This window comes from Salmo salar, chromosome 22 (assembly GCF_965601325.2).
Source record: "Salmo salar chromosome 22, fSalSal1, whole genome shotgun sequence".
In the NCBI taxonomy this organism is placed as follows: domain Eukaryota; kingdom Metazoa; phylum Chordata; class Actinopteri; order Salmoniformes; family Salmonidae; genus Salmo; species Salmo salar.
In genome coordinates this window covers 15,679,303-15,694,307 of record NC_138312.1, presented here as the reverse complement: position 1 = coordinate 15,694,307, position 15,005 = coordinate 15,679,303, and the positions used below count along the sequence as shown (strand labels likewise).

Genomic DNA, 15,005 nt, shown 5'->3' with positions numbered 1-15,005 from the left:
CCCGTACAATTCTGATAACTCCATGAAGGACATAACTCTACCATTCCAATTTACAATATAATTTAAGAACAAAATACCCTTTTCAAACATATTTACCATAAATAAAGGTATTTTATCAACCAGCACATTTGAGTTCATCCATAATATTTGTTCTATCTTTTCAGGGGGATGAATTTGAAATTGGAGCCAGCTCTGCAATGCTTGTTTGAAAATGAAAGATACTTTGAATAAAGTATCATTCTCAATTAATAAAAAATGAAACATGGCAATCTTCACAAAGGCAAAAAGGCAATTTTTAAACAATGGATGAGATTTTCTTAGTAATCTACTTGAGAACCTTTTAGGGTTCAAGTAAAACTTTTGAATGAGTGAAGCTATTAGAGAGAGGTTTAGTGCTTTTATATTTAATAATCTCAACCCACCCAAGTCATATTCATTATATGAACTCAGCAAAAAAAAACGTCCTCTCACTGTCAACTGCGTTTATTTTCATCAAACTTAACATGTGTAAATATTTGTATGAACATAACAAGATTCAACAACTGAGATATAAACTGAACAAGTTCCACAGACATGTGACTAACAGAAATGGAATAAGGTGTCCCTGAACAACGGGGGGTCAAAATCAAAAGTAACAGTCAGTATCTGGTGTGGCCACCAGCTGCATTAAGTACTGCAGAGCATCTCCTCCTCATGAACTGCACCATTGCCAGTTCTTGCTGTGAGATGTTACCCCACTCTTCCACCAAGGCACCTGCAAGTTCCCGGAGATTTCTGGGGGGAATGGCCCTAGCCCTCACCCTCCGATCCAACAGGTCCCAGACGTGCTCCATGCGATTGAGATCTGGGCTCTTCGCTGGCCATGGCAGAACACTGACATTCCTGTATTGCAGGAAATCACGCACAGAACGAGCAGTATGGCTGGATGAGCATGCAGGAAGGGTACCACATGAGGGAGGAGGATGTCTTCCCTGTAACGCACAGCATTGAGATTGCCTGCAATGACATTAAGCTCTGTCGGATGATGCTGTGACACACCACCCCAGACCATAACGGACCCTCCACCTCCAAATGAATCCCGCTTCAGAGTACAGGCCTCTGCGTAATGCTCATTCCTTCGACGATAAACGCGAATCTGACCATCACTCCTGGTGACACAAAACCGCAACTCGTCAGTGAAGATCACTTTTTGCCAGTCCTTTCTGGTCCAGCGATGGTGGGTTTGTACCCATAGGCGACGTCTGGTGAGGACCTGCCTTACAACAGGCCTACAAGCCCTCAGTCCAGCTTCTCTCAGCCTATTGTGGACAGTCTGAGCACTGATGGAGGGATTGTGCGTTCCTGGTGTAACTCGGGCAGTTGTTGTTGCCATCCTGTACCTGTCCCGCAGATGTGATGTTCGGATGTGCGATCCTGTGCAGGTGTTGTTACACGTGGTCTGCCACTGTGAGGACGATCAGCTGTCCGTCCTGTCTCCCTGTAGCGCTGTCTTAGGCTTCTCACAGTACGGACATTGCAATTTATTGCCCTGGCCACATCTGCAGTCCTCATGCCTCCTTGCAGCATGCCTAAGGCACGTTCACACAGATGAGCAGGGACCCTGGGCATCTTCATTTTGGTGTTTTTCAGTGTCAGTAGAAGTTTTCATAACTGTGACCTTAATTGCCTAACATCTGTAAGCTGTTAATGTCTTATTGACCGTTCCACAAGTGCATGTTCATTAATTGTTTATGATTCATTGAACAAGCATGAGAAACAGTGTTTAAACTCTTTACAATGAAGATCTGTGAAGTTATTTGGATTTTTTACGAATTATCTTTGAAAGACAGGGTCCTGAAAAAAGGACGTTTCTTTTTTTGCTGAGTTTAGATAGGCACGCTTTATTTTGTTTGGTTTAGCATCCCAGATAAAGCAAAATATGTTTAGCTCATATGATTTGTATAACGAATCATCAGAAGTAGGCAGCGCCATAAATAAGTGAGTAAACGGAGATAAATATACAGTTATTTACCTCTCCATGGTTGTAGGATCTTTTTTTACAAGTTTTCTATTGAAATTGATTGTGGAGAGCTTATTTATATATTTTGTGATATGAATACCAAGTATGTCTACTTCACCATCAGCCCATTTTATAGGTAAACTGCAGGGTAATGTAAAAGTTGTATTTTTTAAAGATCCAATATGTAATATTGTACACTTATCATAATTATGTTTAGTCCAGAAAGTACAGAAACGTTATCAAGATCTTCAATGAGACATTGCAGGGATCTAGCTTGCGGACTTAATATAAAACTTGAGTCAACGGCATACAATGACACCTTTGTTTTTAAGACTTGGATTTCTAATCCTCTAATGTTGTTATTGGATCTGATTTTAATAGCTTGCATTTCAATGGCCATAACGAATAGATATGGTGACAGCAGACACCCTTGTTTAACTCCTCTTGACAATTGAAAACTTTCTGAGAAGTAGCCGTTATTTACTATTTTACACCTGGGGTTGCTATACATTATTTTATAAATAAAATCCAGTCTTACTTAATCAAATGCCTTTTCAAAATCTGCTATAAATACCAGGCCTGGCTTCTTAGATGTTTCATGATGTTCTATTATTTCTAATAGTTGTCGTATATTATCTCTAATGAATCATCCATGTAAAAAACCTGTCTGATCAGGATGAACAATACCTGTTAAAACCCTTTAAAATTCTGAGTGCTACGCATTTCGCTAGTATTTTTTAATCACAACACTGAAGTGTAAGGGGCCTCCAGTTTTTTAGATAGACTGGATCTTTATATTTGCCATCTGGGTCTTGTTTTAATAATAGAGAAATCAGACCTTCCTTCTGAGTACCCGACAGACTACCATTTCAATAGGAGCAGTTAAAACAATCTAACAATGGAGCTTTTAGTATATCAAAAAAGGCTTGATATACCTCTACCGGTGTGCCATCAAGCCCTGGGGTTTTTCCAGACTGAAAGAATTTAATAGCCTCAAAGTTCTTCCTCTGTAATTTGGCCTTCGCACTGATCTTTCTGTACTTTTGTTAATTTTCCATTTTTCCATTTGTAAATAATTCCTTACCGTAACCTTCATTCAGTGGGAGAGGATGAGACGTAAAAGAGAACATCTGCCAAAAATATTTAGCTTCCTATTTTAAAATATAATTCAGAGAATCATAGATGACTCTGTTTTCAATAACGAGTTTCTGCAAATTATTTTTGTTACTGTTCCTGTATTGGAGATTCAGGAAGAATTTTGTGAATTTTTCTCCATATTCCATCCAGTTTGCTTTATGTTTGCAATAGATTACATTAGATCGTTCTTGAATAAGTTCCTCAAGTTCTTTTTCCTCTAACTTATTTTTTTATCTCTGTAGTATCGTTTTTATTGCTATCTACTTGTACTATTAGTTCATGTATTTTCCTTGTTAGTCTAGTCTCTTTAGCCAGAAACTGCTTTTTTACTATTGATGAATATTGAATGACCTCTGAAGGTACATTTAAAGGTATCCCAAATAATAAGAGGATTTGCTGAACCTATTTTATACTGGAATAATGCAGGTATAAATTATTTTGTCTTAGTTAAAAATAAGTTGTCCTCCAGTAAACTTTGATTACATTTCCAATATCCCCGACAATGTGGAAATTCTATAAGAGTTATATGAAGGCCAATTAGATGATGATCCGATCGCATTCTGTCTCCAATTAAAACTTTTTTAACCTTTGATGCAAGAGAGAGAAAGAGACAAGAAAGTAGTCAAGATGACTAGCTTGATTAAGTTTCCTCCATGTATATCTCGTTAGGTCGGGGTTTTTTAGTCTCCAAATATCCACTATTTCTAATGTGTTCATAATATTTGTGATTTCCTTAAGGGCACGGTGATGATAGTTTGAAGAGTGATTTCCTTTACGGTCAATTGAGGCATTTAACACTGTGTTATAGTCTCCTACCATAATGATTTGATCATTTGTTGCCTGTAAGTTCAATAAATTGGTATAAATATTTTCGAAGAAGTATGGATCATCCTGATTTGGACCATATAGATTAATGAGCCAAATCTCTTTTTCGACCACTTTCATATCCAAAAAGATCCACCTTACTTGCGAATCATTCCTGACATTCCTGTCTAATTAATATCACACCTTTTGAGTTCCTTTGTCCATGACGGAAAATTATTTCACCACCCCATTCCTTTTTCCACGCAACTTCATCTAAGGATGTAGAGTTTCCTGTAAACAGTATATGTTATATTCCTTTTAGCCATGTAAAGACTGATCTTCTTTTTTATAATCTGCTAAACCATTACAATTATAACTGGCTATTCTTATTTCACCCCTTACCATAACAAGATACTATTCTCAGTCTAAATTGACCATAATTAGTGCTTGTAAAGTTACTGCCATCAGAGGTATTATGACGGTCAATATTAGAGCTTTCAAATGTCTGATATTTAGAATTGAAGAAATAGGTTCTAGCAATATTTGCTTTATTCCCTTGCCTGTTTGCCTGTGAGCCAATGCCTCAGATGTTAGAAAATTGAGACAAGATATTATGTGTGTAGTAAATCTGAGTAGGTTGATGTGTATGATATTGGATGTGATTTAGTGAGAATGTGTACGATGTCTGTATAAGAGCAAGACTATAATGTGTGCTGTCCAAATAAATAATAACTTTGCCAATTTGCATGGTTGAGTGTCTATGTGTCACGGGTGTCGTTGGGTAGAGATGACCAAAACGCAGCGGGAATGTGGATGCTCATCTTTATAATTTATTAAATAAAGAGAACCTCAAAAACAACAAAACAAAAGAACGACAGACGACAGTTTCACAGGCTATGACAACTAGCAGTGCAAAAGACAACTACCCACAAAATCCCCAGGTGAAAACAAGCATCTAAGACATATCAGTGTGGATGACGGATCACCACCTCAAGCTGAACCTCGGCAAGACTGAGCTGCTCTTCCTCCCGGGGAAGGACTGCCCGTTCCATGATCTCGCCATCCCAGTTGACAACTCCCTTGTGTCCTCCTCCCAGAGTGCTAAGAACCTTGGAGTGACCCTGGACAACACCCTGTCGTTCTCCACTAACATCAAGGCGGTGACCCGATCCTGTAGGTTCATGCTCTACAACATTCGCAGAGTACGACCCTGCCTCACACAGGAAGCGGCGCAGGTCCTAATCCAGGCACTTCTCATCTCCCGCCTGGATTACTGCAACTCGCTGTTGGCTGGGCTCCCTGCCTGTGCCATTAAACCCCTACAACTCATCCAGAACGCCGCAGCCCGTCTGGTGTTCAACCTTCCCAAGTTCTCTCACGTCACCCCGCTCCTCCGCTCTCTCCACTGGCTTCCAGTTGAAGCTTGCATCCGCTACAAGACCATGGTGCTTGCCTACGGAGCTGTGAGGGGAACGGCACCTCCGTACCTTCAGGCTCTGATCAGGCCCTACACCCAAACAAGGGCACTGCGTTCATCCACCTCTGGCCTGCTCGCCTCCCTACCTCTGAGGAAGGACAGTTCCCGCTCAGCCCAGTCAAAACTGTTCGCTGCTCTGGCACCCCAATGGTGGAACAAGCTCCCTCACGACGCCAGGACAGCGGAGTCAATCACCACCTTCCGGAGACACCTGAAACCCCACCTCTTCAAGGAATACCTGGGATAGGATAAAGTTATCCTTCTAACCCCCCCCCCCCTAAAAGATTTAGATGCACTATTGTAAGTGGTTGTTCCACTGGATATTATAAGGTGAATGCACCAATCTGTAAGTCGCTCTGGATAAGAGCGTCTGCTAAATGACTTAAATGTAAATGTAAATGACTCCCAATCAGGAACAATGACATACAGCTGTTCCTGATCGGGAGCCACACAAACCACACAGAAATAGACAGACTAGAAAACCATAGAAAACCAACACTAGAACATATACTCACACCTCAGACTACATAAACCAAACACCCCTTTAATAACACACACAACCCCAACCATACAAAACAAATACCCTTCTGCCACGTCCTGACCAAATTATAATACAATTACTCCCTCTGCTGGTCAGGACGTGACAGTACCCCCCCAAAGGTGCCTACCCCGAATGCACCTAAACAACAAAAAACAACCAAAAAATAAACCCCTAACTAAAGGGAGGGAAGGGAGGGTGGCTGCCGTCAACGACGGCACCTGTGCTACACCTCCCCTCCCCAACCCACCTATACTGGAGGTGGCTCAGGTTCTGGCCTACTGCCCTCCAGACTGTAGGCAGACTCTCTTGGCTCTGGACCGTAGGCAGATTCACTCGGTTCCGAGCTGTAGGCAGACTCACATAGTTCAAAGTTATAGTCAGACTCACTCGGTTCCGGATCGCAGGCAGACTCACTCGGTTCTGGATCGCAAGCAGACTCACTCGGTTCCGGATCGCAGGCAGACTCACTCGGTTCCGGATCGCAGGCAAACTCACTCGGTTCCGGATCGCAGGCAGACTCACTCGGTTACAGACGGTAGGCAATTATGGTCACAGTAATGAAAACTCAGGACACTAAAGAGGCCTTTCTACTGACTTTAAAAACACCAGAATGAAGATGCCCAGGGCCCCTGCTCATCTGTGTGAACGTTCCTTAGGCATGCTGCAAGGAGGCATGAGGACTACAGATGTGGCCAGGGCAATAAATTGCAATGTCCGTACTGTGAGAAGCCTAAGACAGCGCTACAGGGAGACAGGACGGACAGCTGATCGTCCTCGCAGTGGCAGACCACGTGTAACAACACCTGCACAGGATCGGTACATCCGAACATTACACCTGCAGGACAGGTACAGGATGGCAACAACAACTGCCCGAGTTACACCAGGAATGCACAATCCCTCCATCAGTGCTCAGACTGTCCGCAACAGGCTGAGAGAGGCTAGACTGAGGGCTTGTAGGCCTGTTGTAAGTCAGGTCCTCACCAGACATCACCGGCAACAATGTCGCCTATGGGCACAAACCCACCACCGCTGGACCAGACAGGACTGGCAAAAAGTGATCTTCACTGACAAGTCGTGGTTTTGTCTCACCAGGGGTGATGGTCGGATTCGCGTTTATTGTTGAAGGAATGAGCGTTACACCGAGGCCTGTACTCCAGAGCAGGATTGATTTGGAGGTGGAGGGTCCGTCATGGTCTGGGGCAGTGTGTCACAGCATCATCGGACTGAGTTTGTTGTCATTGCAGGCAATCTCAACTCTGTGCGTTACAGGGAAGACATCCTCCTCCCTCATATGATACCCTTCCTGCAGGCTCATCCTGACATGGCCCTCCAGCATGAAAATGCCCCCAGCCATACTGCTCGTTCTGTGCGTTATTTCCTGCAAGACAGGAATGTCAGTGTTCTGCCATGGCCAGCGAAGAGCCCGGATCTCAATCCCATTGAGCACGTCTGGGACCCCTTCGGATCAGAGGGTGAGTGCTGGCGCAATTCCCCCCAGAAATGTCTGGGAACTTGCACGTGCCTTGGTGGAAGAGTGGGGTAACATCTCACAGCAAGAACTGGCAAATCTGGTGCAGTCCATGAGGAGGAGATGCACTGCAGTACTTAATGCAGCTGGTGGTCACACCAGATACTGACTGTTACTTTTGATTTTGACCCCCCCCCTTTGTTCAGGGACACCAAGTCTGTGTACTCGGTGGAAAGCCACCTTGTTTACAGTCTCTATAGGAAGTTTCAAGGCAGATTGCATGAATTCTCTGATCGCGCCCTCTGGATTATTGGATGCGTCCTCAGGAATCCAAGCAAAAATTTGATTTTCATTTTTTTTAACATGATTTTGGCCCAACTTGCTAAGAAAAAACAAACTAGCCATTTGCAAATGTAAGAAACACAAACTAATAGTGTAATTATAGATTTATATTAAGAAGCAAAGTGAAAACAGCATCGTTGTCATCAACATTGTTGCATGTGCTGCATTGACCATGCAGATTGAACGCAAGTGTCTCGTGGTCGAGGAACAACAAATGCGCTCCTTGAGTGACAGCGGAAGGGGCTAGGCCTGTGTGGAAAGTGTCATGGAGAGAGAGAGCTGAGAGAGATGACTCAAGCAGCTGAATAAACTATAAAAATGGACGTTATACACAAACCAAACATTCAAATACCATGATAGAATGTACAGTAAAAACCCAAACCGGTCCGTGCATCAATACTGGTATATTGTAAAATACGGTGTACCGCCCAGCCCTAGGTACAGAGATGAGGTAGCCATTCAAAAATCATGTTAAACACTATCATTGCACACAGAGTCAGTCCATGCAACTTATTATGACTTGTTACGTACATTTTTACTCCTGAACTTATTTAGGCTTGCCAAAACAATGGGGTGGAATACTTATTGACTCAAGACATTTCAGCTTTTTATTTATAATTCATTTGTAAATATTCTGAAACATAATTCCACTTTGACATTATGGAGTATTGAGTGTCAAGATCAATACATTTTCATTTCTGTAACCATTTGACTTCCAGATCCATTGAAATTATACATTACATGAATGACTAGCTTATGTGTGGTATGAACATCTAATCAAATGACTACCCAGACTATTTGCATTGCCCCCCCCCCCTTTTACACTGCTGCTACTCTCTGTTATTATCTATGCATAAGTCACTTTAATAACTCTACCTACATGTATATATTACCTCAATTACCTCAACTAACCAGTGCCCCCGCACATTGACTCTGTACCGGTACCCCCTGTATATAGCTTCGCTATTGTTATTTTACTGCTGCTCTTTAATTATTTGTTACTTTTACTTCTTATTTTTCTTTTGGTATTTTTCTCAAAACTGCATTGTTGGTTAAGGGCTTGTAAGTAAGCATTTCACTGTAAGGTCTACACTTGTTGTACTCGGCGCGTGTGAGAAATAACATTTGATTTGATTTGATACGTCTCTACGGTTTTCAATAGTCAAAGCTTTGAAAGCCTGGTTCCACAGCCGGTCGTCGGAGTGACGTTTTTCCACTGAGCCTGTGTCATGCTTGCAAAGTCTGTGAACTGAATTCCCCACGCTTGATACATAATATTGTCTGACAAGTAATGTAATGGGCCTTTAAAAAAAATCGGATCTGGAAGTGGTGCCTATTGTTATATAATTCCAATTCTATCATTATTTCAATAGTAAAAGCTTTCTTTCCTAATGCTTTGACCCACATCACTGTTACCACTGGTAACTGATATTCCTCTCAGGATTAAGATTCCTAACCCTTCTCCAGCTTCTTAAAACTTTACATGTCTGTGGATTAACCCAGTAGGCTACTAACTTAGGTATTCTTAATAATATAGTAGTAAAATTGCATATAAAACTATTGTTTCATCGTCTTACAAATGTTTACAAAACAAAACATGCAGTCATTTCAATAGCTACAGAATTGTGTATGTTTAGTTTGAAGGGGAGGAATATAGCTGTTATTCCATAACCATTGTTATGAGTCACATTCTGTGAGGAGCCCAATGCACCAGCCTCCTGCAGCTACCTACTGTCGCCCAGAACACACTCTTCAGGGGGGTGATCTCATTTGGTTATAGATTACATAATCTTCCGGCCAGTGCTGGCTTAGCACCATGCTCCTGGTGCCAGTAATGGTTCCTCATCTGCTGTAATTGTGGGACACAGTGTGTCTCAGAGTGGATTTCCTGGTGTCTTTCAAGTTTTAGGGGGCATTTTGCCACTGTAAATCGTGTCACATTGGATTACATGCTTTGAGATCATACCCGGGTAGAAATGTGTGCAACATTCCCCAGTTTGTCTGGTTTGCTCTGGTCCATCCCAGTCATCCCATCCTATCCTTCCCAGTCTAATGCCGGGACCCATAGAGGACAGACTGTATTTATAATGCATACCTCCAGTATTTTCAAAATGAGCTCTTTATTTTGACATTGCTTGATATGTTGGATCCCCAGCTTGTGAGAGAATTCAAGTTGGGCTGTCAACATGTCAAGCAAGATGTCTCCACTGAGTTGATCAAAAATGAAGAGCTCATACTGGTAATAGGTATGCATTATCATTAAAGTCTGTCTTCTATTTGGCCGTGTACTGTTGAGGTAAGGGTGGCTGGATATCACTATGCACTGGCGGAGGTGAAGTGAAATTATGAACACGAGATTTCTCTGCCAAGTGTAATGATGCATCACAGTTTCACCTCCACAATAGCTAAGCCTAATGAAAGTCGTTGGCTAAACGTATCCCTGAGTAAATGACATGACTTCTTGGTTAGAGGGGCTGTTGTTTGGTGCATAATTGATAGAAGAGGTGGTTAAAGGCATCCGTTTTCCCCTGAAGGGACGCATAATAGCAAAGAATCTAATAAGGGTGGGAGTAAAGGAGAGAGGTTCTATCACAACATGAGAGGGAGGGTGAGCTGTTTTCAGATGCAACAAGACCTATGGCAAACAAAGCTGGACCAGCGAGGACTGTAGTGTACATCTCAAAAGGAGACACTGTTACTCGGTTAGTTAGAAAAACAGATAATAGGTAGGCTAGTGTTTCCCCTATATGCTTTGGTGCGTTGCTGCCAAATTATGGCTGCCACTGCACTGTTAGAGGTATAGAAGTATGCCCCAGGAAGAGCCCATCGGCCGCCCCCCGCAGGAAGACCCCAGGAAGACCCCATGCTTCTGAAATAAATCCTAGGGGAAACACTGGGTAGGCTACTCACCATCTCACAAGACAGCAGTATCTAAAACCTAATTCATATTGAAGATTATCTCTAATTCAAGAAAGGATACATATAATTACTGTAATCACTATTATTGCCCTCCACTAGAAAATCTCAAAGGCCAGTATGAACAAGCGGAATGATTTAAGTCCTAACTTCCAACATGAGCTGTGATTTACCCAAGATAATGAGCCCATCTCATCTGTGCCTCACTATTTAGTTTATCCAGCGATCCAACTGCTGAGTAAACTTCATTTCACATCGGCCAACGAGGACGCATAAACGTTAGTATATCAAAGTTAGGTACTAAAGACTTCGAACAAGGGCATTGAAAGAAGCCTTTGAGATTGTTTCACAACGAAGGTCTAAATGCTCTGTGCTGAGAAACTGAATGATGTTTGTCCAAGACCAATTAAGTGTACTGACTTGGAATATTTTTTTGTAATCTCTTACTATACTGCCCCCTTTCCTCTCCGTACAGCTTTGTACCATTTTCATCCAATTAAAGAATGGTTTTGCATAATCATATGAATACCTCTCCTGAGATGTCTCTGTCTGCTATTTCAAGTGCGGCTAACATGGAAGCACATCACATAACACAGAACACTGAGTCACTCCATGGAGGTGTCTGATTGGCATTTTGCTACGTACATGCGTGCATAAGATAAATGTGATTAGGACTGACAAACTGGCAGTGACTAAGACCAAAAATACACAGCACGCAACAGTGACTAACATAGACTGAGCTCTAAGACAAGGGAGATGTTATTACGTTTCTCACTTTTGTCACTCAGAGAAACATCATAGTGACATTGAGTCACAATTATTGTTCTATGCATTATACAGTACATTATAGTATAGAAAATACTGCAAATGATGAATTCGAAACAAAAAAGTAAGGCTAAACCTCAAAACTGAAAATGATTTGCATTTGAAGACACAATCAATGTCACAAACGTTATCTATTAAACTAAATGTCATGAAGCAAGATACTTTCATGAGGAGATATGAACTGTTTTCACACAGTGAGTGAGAGAGTTTGTTTAACACTCGAATAGCAGCTGTGCACAAAGGGTGAAAGGATTGATAATTATCGGGTCGAAAACACTTCACCCAAAGAGGGAAGGATCTAGTAACTGAGAAAACAGGAGAATTCCTGGAAGGCCTCACTTTTCTAAAGACAACAGGAAGCTCCAGTGATTCCCTCAGATGTTAACCAAGGGGCCAATGCATCGGTGAACCCCACAGCTACTGCAAACCATGGGGCCAGAAAAGTAAGTGCACTTAACAGAGAGTGAGACAGGGAGCAGTGATCCGTTCCACAACCCTATCATCGTGGTGACATATCTCCAGACCCCCATCCCAATAGCCACAGATACATCACTGGGTTGGAGGTGTGGGATGAAGAGAGGGACAGATGCTTTCTAGATTAGAGCTAGACCTCTGGATTTGTGCATCCACTTACAGCATTACAGTATATTTGAACCGCCTAGATTATTTCTAACAGAAATGCACTTTTTGTACCAAGATTGCCACTCTGATGTTCTTCAGAAGGGATTTCAAAACCAATTGAGCTAAAATAAAAGGGCCACAGTCCTTTCCTCTGTAGCAATGGCAGCTGCATATTGCAGTGTTCAGGAATAATTCAGCACCTAGCTGCTTATGATGTTTTCACCTCTCATTTGGCTGTGCTTGTTAGCCACAGAACGAGATGAGCAAAGCATGCTAGAGAAATCTATAAATAAACATGAATAGAGGAGAGAGGGATCAAATTCCCCAATGAATAGCACATACTTTGAAGATATATATTGGCTGAGCATCTGCAATTCTGCTGCAGCTGGTGTTCTGTCTTTTTTAAGGGGTTCAAAATATGGTCCAACCAGAAGAGTTTTGACACATTAATATATGTATTTATCTAAAGGAAATAGAACAAAGGAGAGACCGTTTTGGTCACAAAGGTCCCCCAGAGGGCAGCCACCTGGGATGCAGACAATCATTTTACACAGTCAGAGGAGTCAATGAGAAATACAATTGCGCCAGCAACATAATTAAAAGCATAATTGAATTATGTTGGATGACTAATCACAGCTTAAAATGAAAAAAGCTAGAGAGCAAAAGATCTATAAGGTGCTCCTGACTGAATTGTATGTAGAGGAAGGGGCTCTATTGCAACCAGCATGAGGCTATCTGCAGTCAGAGCTATGAAGGCTATACCTTCCCTGACTGCATGGCACAAAGCAGCCCCCATGTGGACTTGTGCCCTAGATGAAGAAAATGAGCCTGAGCAGCAAGATAAATCTCAGTTGCCTGGAAAAGCCATTCAAGGCTCCTGGTGGAGTACTATATCAGCATTATGCATGAGATGATCATGCACAACCATTATCTCGATAAATGTCTTCTACACACATCTTTTTTTTTTACTGTTGTTGAGGAAATAGCTTTTTCTACAATTCAAAAGATAGAAAGTTGAATAAGTGCTTGAATCAGGGTGTTGTTTAAATGTGTCACCCTCGCCACTTCCCGTATTTGGAAATGGGAACAAGCAAGAAAATCCAACTATAACCCTGGCCTAATAGGTTATACTATAGGCACCGTGTGAATTGTATTGTAGATGCCATAATATGCTCAGTTATCAAATAATTGTTATATTTCACACTGCCTTTTCGATTATTGAAACATAAAGAAAAACTTCTCAGCATGTCGAAAAATACTAGTAGGCTATAGCCTATGAAATATTGGGGAATTGATAGACACTCGGACTCGCATGCAACGTAACCACTAGCGGTTCGGGGGGGAGGGGGCAGTGCCCCTGTCACAAAAATGTTGGACCCCCTTGTGGCTCCCCTAATTGTGGAGTATGAAATAATTTTTACATAACTAATTTTTGCTATCGTTCTTTTTTTACATCCGTTATTAGACTGGCAACGATGATGATTATGAACATGGTCTTTTGCCTGCTAATGCCTGCAATGCAGTGAAGAAAACGATATTCCAACAATAACGTCTAATGTAACTGGCCCCTCTAACAGTACAACTGGCCCCAGCTTGGCCCCCCCAGTTGAAATGGTCTAGAACCGCCACTGAACGTAACCACTATTATGAAACATTAAAATAGCTTTTTACCTTATGTGGAAGCTTATCAAATCAACGTAAACTAATAAACACTTACCGAGTTATTAAACAGAATGCTGTTTTTCCTCTTCATGGAATTGGATGACCAGAGAAAATAGTAGGCTAGCCTATTTAATTGATTCCACTGTCCAAATGACATAAATCAGTGGTATTTATCGATTGTCTCTATGTCTTTTCCTAAAGAAGAAACATTTTCATAAGAGCCGTGGCTCTCTTATTCAGGATCCCAACGAGAGTTTGCGGGTTAACGCTGGTCCAAGGAATCGCAGCACCACACTTCTCCGTAAAGAGCCCCGCAAGTCCGTCTCTCCTCTTGGCTTGGAGGAGATGCTCCTCGTTGTAATCCCCGAAGCACCCACGCAATTAGCTCAGGGAGTCACAGGGCTCCAGCTCCGACGTCGGGATGACAACTGTACTCAATCACAGGTGCTTTGGTCTAGTCTTTCAACAACTAAGACACCCCAGGAAATGCTGCCAGTCTGGACGGAGAGTGAGACAGAGAGACCTCTGAGCTGAGATTTACATTCTGCGCATCCCCTTGCTCCAGACCCGTTGTACAGAGGCAGTGAAGCGCCCACTGTTGACACGTGAAAACACGCGCACAAATGAAATGCACCACTGGTCGGGAGCTCAATACTCACCCAGCATGCTCTAATTTCCACGTATTCAAAGCCAAAAAGATGAACTGAAGTATCTTTTTTAAATGGCACACGGTCATTTATAGGCTATACGTTGCCCAATTGGAATTAGTCACAGCCATCCAGACAGAGGGAGTTACAGCTGTAGTTTTCTTTCACGACTGTCAGGGTCATTTGAATACCTCGTGGTAATTGCATAGGGAATGTAATGAGCATCACATTGTCACTGATATGATTATGCAATTAAGACCAGTGTTCAAGTCAATAGGCCCAATTCAAATGTATTCCACAGTAGGGCTATTAGACTAGATCTATTTACAAGTAGGTCTATATGCAATAGTCTACTAAAATGTATCACCAATTGTGTTGATCTCTCAACGGTTTACATAACTGTACTTATCTAGGCTACATTCAACAAATACAGTCCTGTCTCGTCAGTGCACAAGCTACCTGTGACAAAACAGCACTCCCTACCGTTGGATCTATCTTTGTTCCTCCAGTTTTATCATGAGGGGGTGTCAAGCAAACGTATGTGGGTGGTATCTTACACACCCATT

General features: G+C 42.1%; 1 protein-coding gene across 1 annotated transcript in view; it reads right to left on the bottom strand.

Annotated features, from left to right (window-relative positions):
• Positions 1-14,577, bottom strand: part of LOC106582848 (contactin-3) — a 75,678-nt gene extending 61,101 nt beyond the window's left edge. The window contains exon 1 of the mRNA XM_014166370.3: positions 13,848-14,577. The gene's annotated coding sequence lies outside the window, so the exon portion shown is untranslated. The remainder of the gene's footprint in view (positions 1-13,847) is intronic.
• Positions 14,578-15,005: the final 428 nt, after the last annotated feature.